Below are 13,873 nucleotides of genomic sequence, written 5' to 3'. Positions count from 1 at the left end.
GTGCAGCACAAGGTGATTTTTGTGTGGGCACTGAGCACGCAGCTGATTTTTCCTGCCTGCTGCCCAGGAATTTCTGCTGGTGGGAGTTCTGCCTTGTGTGTGTGTGTAAGAATTGCTGTGCTTGCTCCTTTAAGGTGACGAGATTTGTGCGTTTCATGGATAGATGGGAGTGTTGGGAGGTTGCCTTTGCTATTGCTTTGCTGTAGAGTAGCACCAAGTGAACCCTGCATTTTTTGGTCAACAGAAATGTAGAATCACAGAATCATTAAGGTTGGAAAAGCCCTCCTAAGATCTTGAAGTCCAACCATTAACTCAACACCACCATGTCCACCACTAACCATGTCCTCCAGTGCCACATGCCTTTAGAACACCTGCAGGGATGGGGACTCCCCCAGGGCAGCCCCTGCCAAGGCCTGACCACCCTTTCCAGCAAGAAATTCCTCCTCCTGGCCAACCTGAGCCTCCCCTGGCACAGCTGGAGGCCATTCCCTCTGCTCCCTTGTTCCCTAGGAGCAGGGCCCGCCCCCCCCCCCCCTCCCGGCTCCCCCCTCCTGTCAGGGACTTGCAGAGCCAGAAGGTCCCCCCTGAGCCTCCTTTTCTCCAGGCTGAGCCCCCCCAGCTCCCTCAGATGCTCTTGAACCTGATGACCATGTTGGCATGAAGATGTTCTTACAGGTATTACATTATATAATACTGTTTTGGCTCTTTCTCTCCAATTCTCTGCTTTTCATTTCTTCTGCATTGCAGCACATTCTTTAGACAGAGAACAGGCATAGGGAATACCCTCCCCTGTTGGGATGCAGATTTGAATCCAAGAGCAAGTGAACTGATGTGAGAGAACTTTTGTTTGCTTTTACTTTTGGAGATTTACTTAGCATAGCCCTAATTAATTATGTAATGTTATGACCTTTAAGTCTTCAGTTCTCCTTGTCTTTAAATTATATTAAAATTCCTCATGGCAGCATTTGGTGGTTTTTGGCTGCAGAAACATCTCCCACAATCCGTGGGAACCTTCAGAACCTTCCTGCTCCCCTTGGACTTGCTGCCTCTGTGAAGATAAATGACCCAAACTTGCCAGCAATGCTCTGGATGAGCAGTGCTGTGACTTCTGCTTCGTGCCCTTGGGCTTTGAAGGTGTCCCCAGCCTGAGGATGGGCCACATAGCCCCTGACAAACCCCCTGGGCTTGCCCTTCTGTTCTTTAAAGAACTCTGGTTTGTGTGATCCGTGTTCAAACAGACTCATGTCCTTTCACTGGCAGGATATTCAGTCTCTTGGGATAAAGTGGCTGCTGGTGAAGATTTGTCTGAGCCAGGAGAGAATGTACCAACTGACAGCAAGGGATTAAGTGGTTCTGTTGATGCCAGGGGTAATCCTTGTGGAGAACTCCAAAATCAACTGATCCTGAAGCACAGAAGGTTTGTTGTTTTTTTTTATTTCCAGGGCTGTGATCTTGTCCCTTCTGACTTTGTTCTTTCCCCTAAAATACAGTGGAAAAAGGCATTAATGAGCGGTGTGACACTAAGCAATTGGGAGTGTGAACCCAAAAATGTCATCAGATTTCGGTTTATCGGTGAATTAGGAATCAGATCTGGTGATGTTAAATAACCATTCAGTGATTGTTTAGCCCTCAAGGGGCTGAGGGGCATTAGAAAAAAGAATGTAATGCTAGATGTGCTGTACTTGTGTTAGTAATGTGAAATTTAAGAGATTAGGCAGAGAAAAGTCTTTGTCACAGCATGAGGTGCTCCCAAAGGGTCGGATAACAGATAATCCCCTCGTACTAAAGCTATATATTTCAGCTACAACAGCAATCAAAGTAAAGCCTTGAGAGCCTGCAAAAACCTGCCTGAAAGGCAAGGGCTCTCCGAGTGCTACAGAAGCTGTTTCAAAGTTGATACAACAAGAATCAATTCCCTCTTTTTCTAAACACTCCGTGTTGGATGTTGGGTCTCCTCTGATGCTGTCGGGAGCAGGGATCTCCGAGCTGTCACCTTCTTTAGTATCTGTGTTTAAAACACAATGTATGAATAAAAAAACCTCTTTGAATGTGGTTGGTGTGTTTGAGGAACGTAAGATTTTTTTTTATTATATTATTTGATTTTTTGCTGTTTGTGTTAGGCGAGCCAGGTGACAGCTCAGATGGGTGTTTAGCAGGCAGAAGGATCTGCTGACCTGCTGTGAATGGGGAGGGGGAAAATACAAGTGAATTACACTTACAAGTTACAAAAGAGGTGGTTAATATGAACTGCCTTTTGGCCACTGGCAGGCAATCAGAGCAAAAATGTCTGTGGCGTGGTCAGTTTTTAGCCTTTTCCCTGAGAGAGCCGTCCTGGGTCTGCAAGTCTGAGGGTGGGGAGGATTTCTCGTTTGATCCCCACTGTCGGGTCAGGGAAGAAACCTCCGGGTGAGGGGCTGTAACTCTGGGAGCTGGCAGGGCCATTTTGTACTCACAGGGACATTTCCCAGATTCTTGGGCCCCCTTTTCCTTTGGTGTAAGAATACCTTAAAGCTACTTGAACCTGGTTTTCTGGAATTTCTCCTGGAAATGAAGCCGTGCTTTCCCTGTGTTGCCAGAGTATCGTGTCATGGCACCGGGGTTTGTGTGGGTGTCTGTTCCTGTGCTGGGTCTAAACACTTCAGCACAACTGTGCAATTTAGAAAGGAAACACAGCTTTTTTTTTTTTCTCTTCCCCATACCTTGTTTTTCTCTTGCTTTTCAGTCATGAGGGCTCCTCCTGACAGCCCTCCCAGTCAGACATTACCCTGTTACCTTCTTTGAGCCATGACTTATTTTTCTTGTAAAATGCAGCCATAACAGGGTGAAATGCAGAACCATCACTGGGCTGTTACAGAGACAGATTTTTTGAAGCTGAAAACACTTGCAAGCTAATTTCTAAGATTTCCTCTCACCTGTGAATTTTCACAGCAAAAATGACTAATTTTGTGCTAAATAAGGTACAGGAGAGGTACAATACTATGTGACAGCTGCTGTACATCCCGAATTTAAATAGCTGCTGGTGATGATGGCAAGTTTTAAAATGTTTCTAAATAATTGCCACGATGGAGATGAGTGATGCAGCAATGGGTGGCCACATTTGAGTGTAATGTCAGGTTATTCTTTGGAAACCACCTACTTCGTGGTGTGTTCCTCCCCAGCGTCTGCTGTGCTTGCTCTTCATGTGTCGTGTCTTTTCTCCTTCCTCCCTTGTTTGATTTCTTTGCTTTTCTTTTTCTCTCTCAGTCTTAAAAACCCTGTTACCTCCCTATGGTTTTCTGGGTTTGGGACTTGTGTGCTCTTAAGAGTCTGTGCTGAGGAAGGTGTAGAAGCATCTTGCACCCTGTTCACTGAGCTCTGAGACTTGTTCTGGTGGTTTAAGTCAAATGGAACCTATATAACTGCTGAATATAAAGGAAAAATTAGGAGAGTAACAGAAGAAAGAAAATTTCTTAATGCCTAAGTTATTTTCTCTGTTGCTTATGTGACCATCAGGAAAGCATTGAAACATTTCATAACTACCAACTGAGGACAAAAATGCAAACATAGAATCATAGAATTGCTGAATGGTTTGTGCTGGGAGAGTTCTTAAATATCATCTTGTTCCAACCCCCTGCCATGGCCAGGGACACCTTCCGCTAGCCCAGGTTGCTCCAAGCCCCATCCAACCTGGCCTTGGACACTTCCAGGGATGGGGAGTTGTTCTAACATGGTTTTATACAATGTATAAAAGTAGAGGAGAGTAGGGCTAAGTCTGGACCTTGCATCACCTGCTAAGTGTGAAAGCACTGGAGTAATAATGTTCCCCAGAAGAGGAAAGATGTGCTTGTAACAGCATCAATATTTAATGAGTAAGTTCAAATGTCCCACCAGCACGTTGGTTTGTGGGCAGGGAATTTTTTGAGCGGGCAGTTCAACTACCTGCTTTGATCCTGAGGGTTTATAGGAGCCACAGTGGGTCTGTGCTTAGACCCCCAGGAGATGTCCAGGAGGAAGATGGGAGGTCACAGCTGAGCTGCACAAATGTGTGTGTGTGTGTCCCCTGAGCACATGGAGGTGCTTGGTAGAGCTTTTCTTTGAAGAGCCTGTTTTTCTCATGTGTTTGTGCCTGAGTCATGTAGGGAGGTTCTTTCCACACTCCCTGAGTGTCACCAGGGAGGTCTCCTTTTGGATTCTAGTCTGCTGCCTTTGCTTTTCTGCAGCATTAGGCATTCCTCCTCCTCCTCCTCCTGTGCTTCAAAGGCAGTGGAAACCAGCCCAGAACACCCCAGCTGTGTTCCTTCCTCTCAATTAGCAATCACAAGGCACCCTCAGGACACCCTACTGTCCCTCAGTGGAGGCATTTTATCCCTTACCATGTGGGAAGGATGGAAGTGACTGGAAAATGCTCTCTGTTGCAAACTTTCTTTACTCCAGGAGATCCCCAGTGAACTGTGGGGTCACTTCCATAGAATTACATCACTTGGTGTTCTTTGGTACCACCCTTCTTGTCCTCTCACAGAACCACAGAAGCAATCCCTCATTAATTCATCATTCTACAGAAAACACAATAAACCCATAACCAGTAGGTTTAAGAGGAGGAAAAATCTCGGGGAAAAAAGTCAGCTCAGTGCTGCCTCAAATATAAAACACACTGTAAATGGTGATGGAAGGAGGTTGCATAGTTTAGAGACCTCCATGTAAAGCCAGTCTCAGCCTTGGTTTTGTTGAATGATCAACAACAGCAACAAAAAAAAAAGCTCTGAGAAGCCTTTTGCTTTCCAGAATCTGTGTGTGAATTCTGTTGAGGCATCACTGCAGAAAAGGCCTTTGAATCCAGAAGCACATAATTAGTAAAGGGACAAATGATACAGAGGTGTTTATGTTCAGGTATAAAACTATATAAATCTAAAATAAAGATCAGGACAAGGTATCACCCTATCAACTATTCAGTGAATATGTGAGATGGTGCTAAGAAGTTGTATCATCTCAGTCACCTCAGAATTCCCTCTGTGAGCTTTTATAGCTCAACAGCTCCTTTTTCGAACATTTTTCCTCCAAAAACTGTGTCAGTTTTGTACCATCTCTGCCAGTCTGTCAGAGGGCTGTGAGAGAACAGGATAATCATCTATTAAACAGAAAACAATCAGAGTCAGATGAAGCAACATTTGGGACTTTGGAGTGTGAATATTTTCCCACTCTATGCAGTAAAGTATTTATCTTAAGGTATTTTTAGATTTAGTTTTGTTACCAGGTGAGAGTAAAATGCATGGCACTCGTTTTCCAAAGGATGAAGTATTGAATAGTGTAGTCTACAAATGTTTAATTTAATGCTTCCTCTCATTGTGAGCAGCATTGCAAATACAATCAGAGTTTCCTCACTAATTTAAGGAGATAATGCAAGGGTCCAAGGAGGAATAGATAAAGTTAGAAAAATAATTAGAGATATGATTGGTATTCAAGTCACCAGAGCCAAGACATTCACCCTAAAGCATCTGCAGAACTGGCCAGAACAGGGTGACCCGTTATCTGTGACCTGTCCCTGAGCCTGGAGGGTGACAGGAGAGGTCCCAAAGGACTGAGGAGGGAAATTTCACTGCAGAAATGATCCCTTTATAGATTTGTAGCTTGTTTCAAGTTCAGTTGCTCTTTTAAAAATTCACCATGTGTTGTTCACTTAAGTGAACATGGGAATTATGATCCGGGGGTAAGTCACCAGGAACACGGTTCTGGCTCAGTGTGACGCTGCTGTCACACAGGGAAGTGTTTTCTTGCCTGTCCTGAGCTTGTGACAAACATTAAACACTAGATGCCATGTTTAATTTTTTTGTTAATTCGTTGGCTGGTGAGATATCACAGGCTAGAATTGGAAAGTCACAGACACAATGGCTTCAGAAAGGACTGGAGCCATTTCGACAGGGACAGAGTTACAGTTTCAAATGATGTTGGCTCAGGAAGAAATGCTCTGAAATAATTAAGATTTATTTTAGTCACAATGAGTGCTTGGCAATACCAAACAGAGAAGAAATGGCTGTGCATAACTAATAAGACTAAAAAAGGCAGTTGGGTGAGAGGCATCGTGTGAGGAGACACTGAACGGATTCCGAGTGTTCAGCCTGAGAGGTGCAGCCGAGGCTTGGGCCTGAGGGAGGGATAGAAGCTCCCCCGTGGGAAAAAGGGGTTACAGGCAATTTAATAATTCTTCCTCATAATAAAAGTAGTAGGATTAACATATTTGCAATGAAATTTTCCAGTAGCAAATTTAAAGCAAGGAGATGGAGTGCTCTCCCATGTCCTGGTTAGTGCCTGGGGCTCGCTGCCCTGGGCTGTGGTGAGGTGGGGACACCTTATAGTTCCTTCCCGTGCCTAAAGGGGAGGAAGCCTTTCCAGCCTTAAAGAAGGCTAGAAAGGGATTTTTTGCAAGGACATGGAATGACAGGACAAGGGAGAATGGCCCTGAGCTGAAGGAGGGCAGGGTTAGATGGGCTATTGGGAAGGAATTGTTCCCTGTGAGGGTGGGGAGGCCCTGGCACAGGTTGCCCAGAGAAGCTGTGGCTGCCCCTGGATCCCTGGAAGTGTCCAAGGCCAGGTTGGAGCAACCTGGGCTAGTGGGAGGTGTCCCTGAGCCTCATGCTGATCTGTAGAAACCCACTGAAATGAGTGAGTTTTTCTCTGTAGTTAAGGTAAAAAAGAATAGATGTGAAGTCTTTTGGGGACGTTTGCCATGAAAACAGTTTCACGACTGCTTTTATCATGCAATAAATTACCCAGGAAAAAAGGATAACAGATTAATTTAACTAATTTAACTAAATTGCAAGTAGTATGTTGTTTTATTAAGCAATGCTGTGGTGTAATTAAGAGTTGTTACTGATTAAACACCTTGTAAACACAGAGCTATTAATTAATACTAAATTACAATAAAATTAACCACGTAACATAAACAAACCATGTAAATGTTTTAAAATGACAGATAATTCATCAACTAAAAAGCTGCTTATGGAAACCATTTCCTGCAGAGTTTGCTGAAATTAATACGTATATAATAATTGCAAAAATGGAAATAGGGCGAGAAGAGCATTCTTTATGATTTTTCAATTCTCTCCTTTCAATTCTATCCTTTTCAATCCTTTGATGAGAAACATGGTGGTTTTTTAAGATGGATATTCTCTAAGAAATGTTGAAGCAAAGGCCTTGAGCCTCAACTTACAGAATGCAGGGAAAAATGTAAAAGTAAAATTCAATGACACCTTGAAGACCATCTCTGGATTTGACACTTGTTTGTCTCATTTGAATATGAATCTGAACAACTCATGCATTGCTAAGCTCTAATTTGAGTATTATGTATTAATGCTGTGGCTCCCATTCAGTTCTCATTTGCAGGAATGTCAGGGTGTCTGAAACTTATTTGCATGCTTAAAAGATCTGCTGGATTGGATGGTTCACAAGTTCTGGAAATCCCAGAGGTTTTCATTTATCGCTGTGCATTAAGTAGAGAAATACAAAATCCATGATATCAAAGTGCAGGACTATGGGGGATGGTGGCAGTAGGAGATATAGAAATAGCTCTGAACTCTTCCAGACCTGGGATCAAATCTGATTAAGACCAAATAATTTGAAGCAACTTTGAGTAGTGCCTGAGAACACCTGGCAGCAAAATTGCCAAGGTGTGTAATAACCACTTAGGCCTTGGGCTTTTGTTCTGTGTGAGGCAATGTGAAAACTCCTCTAAATATCTCTGGGGTTTCATGGCATTTTGGAAACTACTGAAGATTTCAATTGACTATTTTGATTATCTCACAAACAGAAGCTCTATAAATAGACTATGTTTTTTCCTAAGGAAGTTACTGAAATTTAAAAACTAAAATTATTATGTTTGTATCATGCTGCTGAATAATACTGTAAGTGCCAAAAATGTAAATAGATGTAAAATGTAAAATAGACCTGGTGTGGGTGCAAACTGAAGCCCCAATGTCTCAACAAGGAGGCAGCTAAAAAAATTTTATTACAAATATCAAAATCCCTACAACTTCTAGCTTCAATATCTCAGGCAAAATTATTCCTGACTATCCCGTTCAAGCATTCCTGGACCTTATTAAGAAGGAGAGTAGGAGGGAGATTTCAGGAGGACAGGGAGGAGTATGATCAAACATGGAAGAGCAGCCACTTGTTTAAGTAGCACAGTGTAAATACATTGTGCAATTCATGTCATCCCTGTTCCAGAACTCCTTCAGTGCCAGGGAAACAGAGAGTGTGAGCAAGGGATTGTGTCTGGGAACATCCATCTGCTGGTTCTGCCCAGGTTCATGGTGTCGAGTGTGTGGCTGAAACCACAACGTTAAGTTTGAGGTCTGGGAGCAGCTGCAGCTCCATGTTTGCTTAGATAAATCCCAGGTCCTTTCCTGTCTCATGCAGGTTTTGCATTTGGCGTCTCTTGCTGTCAGTTTGTACCTGCAGGATAAATGGATCTGATTGAACTCTGCATCTGGTGCAGAGTCAGCCTCTCTTGAGGGCTAAGTTAGGTGTAGGTACCCCATTTTTCCAGAGTGGAAAGGCAGTTCCCAGTTTCTCCTTGGCTGTATTTGCTGAGAAGATCAACCTACTGTTTCCCACCACTCTCGCTGCATTCCCACCTCCCCAAGCCTCACAACCGGGCAGTTTCTAGGGGTTATTCTAAAACCAAGGGTGGTTTTTTTTTTTGCCAAATGAACCACAACCTGCCACTTACACTTGTTTTGCTGGGGTGGAAGCAGATTGCAGAGCATGCTGTGCTCCAGCAGGGCTGGGGGAGTGGGAGCCTGGGCCACAACAGCAGTGAGGAGCAGCTGGACGTGGGCTGGGACATGTGTGGGCCCAGCTCGGCGCTCGCCGGAGCTGGAGCCGGGTGAGGACACATTGACAATTCCTTTCTTTCCCTGTGTTTCTCTCCAACTGCTCGATGAATAAGAGTGGTTCATAGGGAAGGACTGGCACCGTGTGTTCTGCTTTTAGAAAGAAGTCAGTGTTAGGAGAGTTGAAGCCTTTTTAGCCTGAATTGGCCAAGTAAAGATAAAGGGATGGAGTGATGGGACAAGGGGGAATGGCTTCCCACTGCCAGGGGACAGGGTTAGATGGGATATTGGGAAGGAATTGTTCCCTGTGAGGGTGGGGAGGCCCTGGCACAGGTTGCCCAGAGCAGCTGTGGCTGCCCCTGGATCCCTGGAAGTGTCCAAAGCCAGGTTGGATGGAGCTTGGAGCAACCTGGGCTAGTGGAAGGTGTCCCTGCCCATGGCAGGGAGTGGAATGAGATGAGCTTTAAGGTCTCTTCCAGCCCAAACCATTTTGTGATTGTATAAACCAATTCAAATCATCACTTATGGAAATGCTCAGTTCCTGGCCAGGCTGTTCCAGACAACACCTTGCAGTGGTGACTCCCTGTAATCTCTTGTGTGGGTTATGAACCCTCACGTGTCAAGTTTTCAAAAATCTGGAAAGTTTAGTGCCTTATTGAATTCCCTTTTCTGTTGTGTCTGATGTAACATAAAGCCACACTGAACTCAGAGGTTCCACACTGACCAGCTTGAAATCCCTGCTGATCTATAATCAAACCTTTTTCTGAGGCACTGTGAAAGTTCGAGTGACCTGCATTTGGAAAAAAAAATCACCAAGACTTTTAAAAACTGTTTTTGAGGTTTTATATTATCATTAGCTGTAAATTCTTTAAATAGACTTCAGATGCAGTTGTGATTTTATGTGGCACAGAGGAAGAAAAAAAAGAGAACTCATAATCTGGTTATAATTTTGGATTTGATCGCTGCTCCTGTGTGCAACCAACCAAGTTCCACCAGCTGTGTGAAACCAGCATTTACATGCAGTAGAAACAGAGGCAGGCATAAATATATATGAAATGTATTCAGAAAACAAGAAATAATGCTAAAACAAATCTTACTTTGACTCAAGTTTACTTTCTGTTGCCAAGAAAAATATGACTGAGTTGATTTCCCACAAAAAGTTGACAGTAAATCAGGTTTTCATTGCTCCAATCTGACAACAAAACTTACAATAAAAATGCCAGAATAGTGCTCTTTTCATATTATTAGTAGTTGAGGGAGACTTTTGGAAGATGGTGGTTTTCTAAGAGATTCTAGGAACACCACCTGTATGGCTCTGCAGGAGGAAATAGGGATATTGATTTACAAACCTGGAGCAGATAAGTTTGTATTAGTTGTACTAGGGGATATAGTTGCATTTGTGTTTTTTCTGGTGATAACTTTTAAAGTACTTCTCAGGCAAAATCAAACCCTCTTTTTTGCTACACATGAGGAGAAAAAAATGTTTGCACACAAAGCAATCCTGCTGCCCCCACCCTGACCCTACTTAGGGATTTGGGTTCAGGAATTTGCCTTGTAAGCAGCCAAAAAAAAGTAGTGATTAATCTCTGCAGAAAGCAAATTCTGTGAATATTTCAAGAGCTGATTAGTATTCTTTATTTTCCTGAGTTATGGATAAAAAAATCATCAATTTCTGCATAAAAATTCAAGAGCAGACTTTGAGAGAAGTGTAGAGATGGAGTTTGATATAGGAGATGATATAGGAAAATGTATGTAGTGTAAGCATCCTTATAGGTAACATTTGCTTAATTAAAATAAAGGGGGTAATTTTCAAAGCTGCTGGAGAGATTTAGGATTCTTGCTTCATGAAGAAGGTGAATTTGCATTCCTTAGCTGTGATAATAGTGCTCTTCATGCTGATTTTTAAAATTCTTATACGAGTTACTTATTTTGGTGGAGAAGAGGCCGAGTGAAAATATGGACTTAGAGAAGGTGCTGGAGGGGGAAAAAAGTAAATTTCATGTAGAAATAAATAGGGCAGGCCCAAAGAAATTAATGAAGGTGTTCTTTTAGATGTTCCCAACTACTGCTACCCTGAGGAGGGAAGGGGGGGTTTCAGGTAAAGGGGACGTGGCTGGGAGAGTGCTTGAAAGACCTTTTTGGAGTGGCATATCCACCAAGAACCTGGAGCCCTGATTTTAAACCTAAACCTAGCTCTTACCCCATTCCCATACTCCATATCCTAACCCCACTATTTTAATCATTTAACTATGGAATGGTTTGGGTTGGAAAGCACCATAAAGCTCATCCCATTCCACCCCCTGCCGTGGACAGGGACACTTCCCACTAGCCCAGGTTGCTCCAAGCCCCGTCCAACCTGGCCTTGGACACTTCCAGGGATCCAGGGGCAGCCACAGCTTCTCTGGGCAACCTGTGCCAGGGCCTCCCCACCCTCACAGGGAACAATTCCTTCCCAATATCCCATCTAACCCTGCCCTCTGGCAGTTTGAAGCCATTTCCCCTTGTCCTGTCCCTCCATCCCTCGTCCCAAGTCCCTCTCCAGCTCTCCTGGAGCCCCTTTAGGCTCTGGAAGGGGCTCTAAGTTCTCCTTGGATCCTTCTCTTCTCCAGGTGAACACCCCCAGTTCTCCCAGCCTTTCCTCATAGGAGAGGTGCTTCATCCCTTGAATCATCTCCAAGAAGGAGAAGTCCTCAAAAATTAGAAATATACCCAAAAATGTTTCATATTCAATGATGAGAGTTGTTTTTCAGGCAGTCATCAGTTGTAGAAATTAAATTAGTCTTCAATTACAGCCTTGAAAATGGAGTTAGTCAGGACTGTATTTTACAATGGTTCTACCAATGTGCCCTTTGTGCTCATTCTTCCTTGTTGCATTTTGGGTCAGTTCAGTGCGTTTTGGTGCACGTGAATGAGCTTCCTTTCAGAGGAAACTAACCCAGAATGTGCCCACATTCTGGTGGGCACAAAAAGCTCTGCTCCCCCTAATCTGGGTGTGAGAGTCCAGCAGAGTGGCTGATCCTTCCCAGGGCTCTGAACCACTCAGATGGTGTCAAATCCAAAGGAAAGCCCTGAATTATTGAGGGTGTGGATGAAATGGATACAGCAGGACCTGCTCTCCCCTGCTCCTCTCACCCCAAAGCCCAGGCTGGTGTAGCAGCCACGGTCCATGGCTGTGTTGTCATCTTCCAGTGCCATGGAAAACTAGGGGCTGCAATATCTGTCTCTTTTTATAATGTTAAAATCCAAAGCAGTGCCCATCTAAACAGCCTTTTGTTGTTGTTGTTGTAAAATAATACACAGAGCTACAAGCCCTTGATGATTAGAGGAAAAGTGTTCTGCAGTGTGTGAACAGCACACAGCATGATGCATCTTCATTACCCAAATGCAAAATGACGGTCATTTATCATAAAATCTGCTGACAATGGGCATTAATCTCCTGGTAAAGCAAGTAGTAAACTCAGTTCCTGTGGCATTGCAATTCATTTTGTCCCTCTCCTTCCACTCCACACATGAAAAACTGGTCATTCTCTGGACAAAGTAATTGCAGCCTTAATGGTGTGGATTTTTGTGGGTGAAATATGGAATTATTTTGGTGGGATGTGGATTCAGTGGTGATCACGGTGTTGGCAGGACGTGCCTGTGTTTCGTACCTGCTCCATTTCCTCCCGTTCTCAATCTTACACCAGCTCTGTTTAAAGCAAAGGACAGGAGTTCTTTCATGAGGAGGTTTCAGCAATACATTTTTATGTTGGAAGCAATCTTTTTCCTTTGAACAACGTGATGGAATAGTTGGACATCTTCAGAAATGCAAACAAATGCCAGTTGTCGTGAACTGCGTGTTGTTTATTCCTTATAATTGTCTGATTGCACTTTTGTGTGTGTGTGTCTGTACATATATTTATAGAAGAGAGAAATGATGTGGTCAAGCAGACCTGGGGAAAAGTTACACATTCCCACACACGTTTGGAGTCCTGATAATGAAACTTTTACCCATTTTTACTGAGGTAAATTTTGAAAGCTGAGGAAATGTCACCTTTTTTCCCCTCACTGGGTATTTTTTTGGAAGTCAGCACAACATCTATGTATTTCCCCAAATTTCCATCAGCCTTCAAAGCTAAGAGTTACTTCCTAAATCTGGCTACCAACGTAAGTGTATTTATTCCACCTCAGAGTAAACCAGGAGTTTTGGTTATTGCAGAGCAAACCATGTGTCCCTCAATATCCCTGTTTCTGCTTGAAGAGCAGGGCAAGCTGGCTAATTCCAGTGGAACAGGCACCTTCTGTGCTGTGCAGACTGGAGGAGAGAAGGCTCCAGGGAGACCTGAGAGCCCCTTCCAGTGCCTAAAGGGGCTACAGGAGAGCTGGAGAGGGACTTGAGACAAGGGATGGAGGGGCAGGGCAAGGGGGAATGGCTTCCCACTGCCAGAGGGCAGGGTTAGATGGGATACTGGGAAGGAATTGTTCCCTGTGAGGGTGGGGAGGCCCTGGCACAGGTTGCCCAGAGAAGCTGTGGCTGCCCCTGGATCCCTGGAAGTGTCCAAGGCCAGGCTGGACAGGGCTTGGAGGAACCTGGGCTAGTGGGAGGTGTCCCTGCCCATGGCAGGGGTTGGAATGAGATGAGCTTTAAGTTCCTTTCCAATCCAAACCATTCAGTGATTCTGTGAATTAACAGCCCTGAGAAGAAGTTTTGATCTTTTCTTGGTCGAGTTGCAGCTCTCTGTACGTTCTGGGTCCTCTTGGGTACATAACTTAGGAGCACTGAAGTCAAACATAAAGCAGCAACCTCCAAAATGCCTCTGCTTCCTGTGACATTGTCCCAGTTGCTGACAAGTGCTTCGTGAGGGAAGACCTGCATTTTGGCAAAGAAAAGGGAGGTGAAATGAGCCCAACAATGTGCAATTCGATTTGACAGCCCACCAATAGGAAGTTACAATGTGCCCTCTGCTATCCTGGGTCTCTCACTCCCCACGGGGAGCCCCGGGCTCTCTGCCCTGTGCCCGCCAGGCTCTCCTTGGCACAGCAAAGGTGAAAATCCAACCCAGTCAGTGCCTGGAGGCCAAAACGCTTGT

The 13,873-nt window shown here is 44.2% G+C and overlaps 1 protein-coding gene and 1 long non-coding RNA gene across 17 annotated transcripts in view; one reads left to right on the top strand and one right to left on the bottom strand.

Moving 5' to 3' along the window:
• PCDH15 (protocadherin related 15) overlaps window positions 1–13,873 on the top strand; it is a 526,100-nt gene that overhangs the window by 105,165 nt on the left and 407,062 nt on the right. The gene's annotated exons all lie outside the window — the stretch shown is intronic.
• Window positions 673–4,390, bottom strand: LOC113972148. Its single transcript, XR_003535780.1, has 3 exons — window positions 3,970–4,390; window positions 3,137–3,401; window positions 673–1,479 (listed from the first exon to the last, which is right to left on the bottom strand). It is a non-coding gene; the product is annotated as an uncharacterized LOC113972148 (long non-coding RNA).

Source organism: Neopelma chrysocephalum, unplaced genomic scaffold, assembly GCF_003984885.1.
Source record: "Neopelma chrysocephalum unplaced genomic scaffold, ASM398488v2 Primary Assembly neopelma1_89, whole genome shotgun sequence".
Classification (NCBI taxonomy): Eukaryota; Metazoa; Chordata; class Aves; order Passeriformes; family Pipridae; genus Neopelma; species Neopelma chrysocephalum.
Note: the sequence above shows the minus strand (reverse complement) of the source record. Positions and strands in the feature narration are given on the sequence as shown.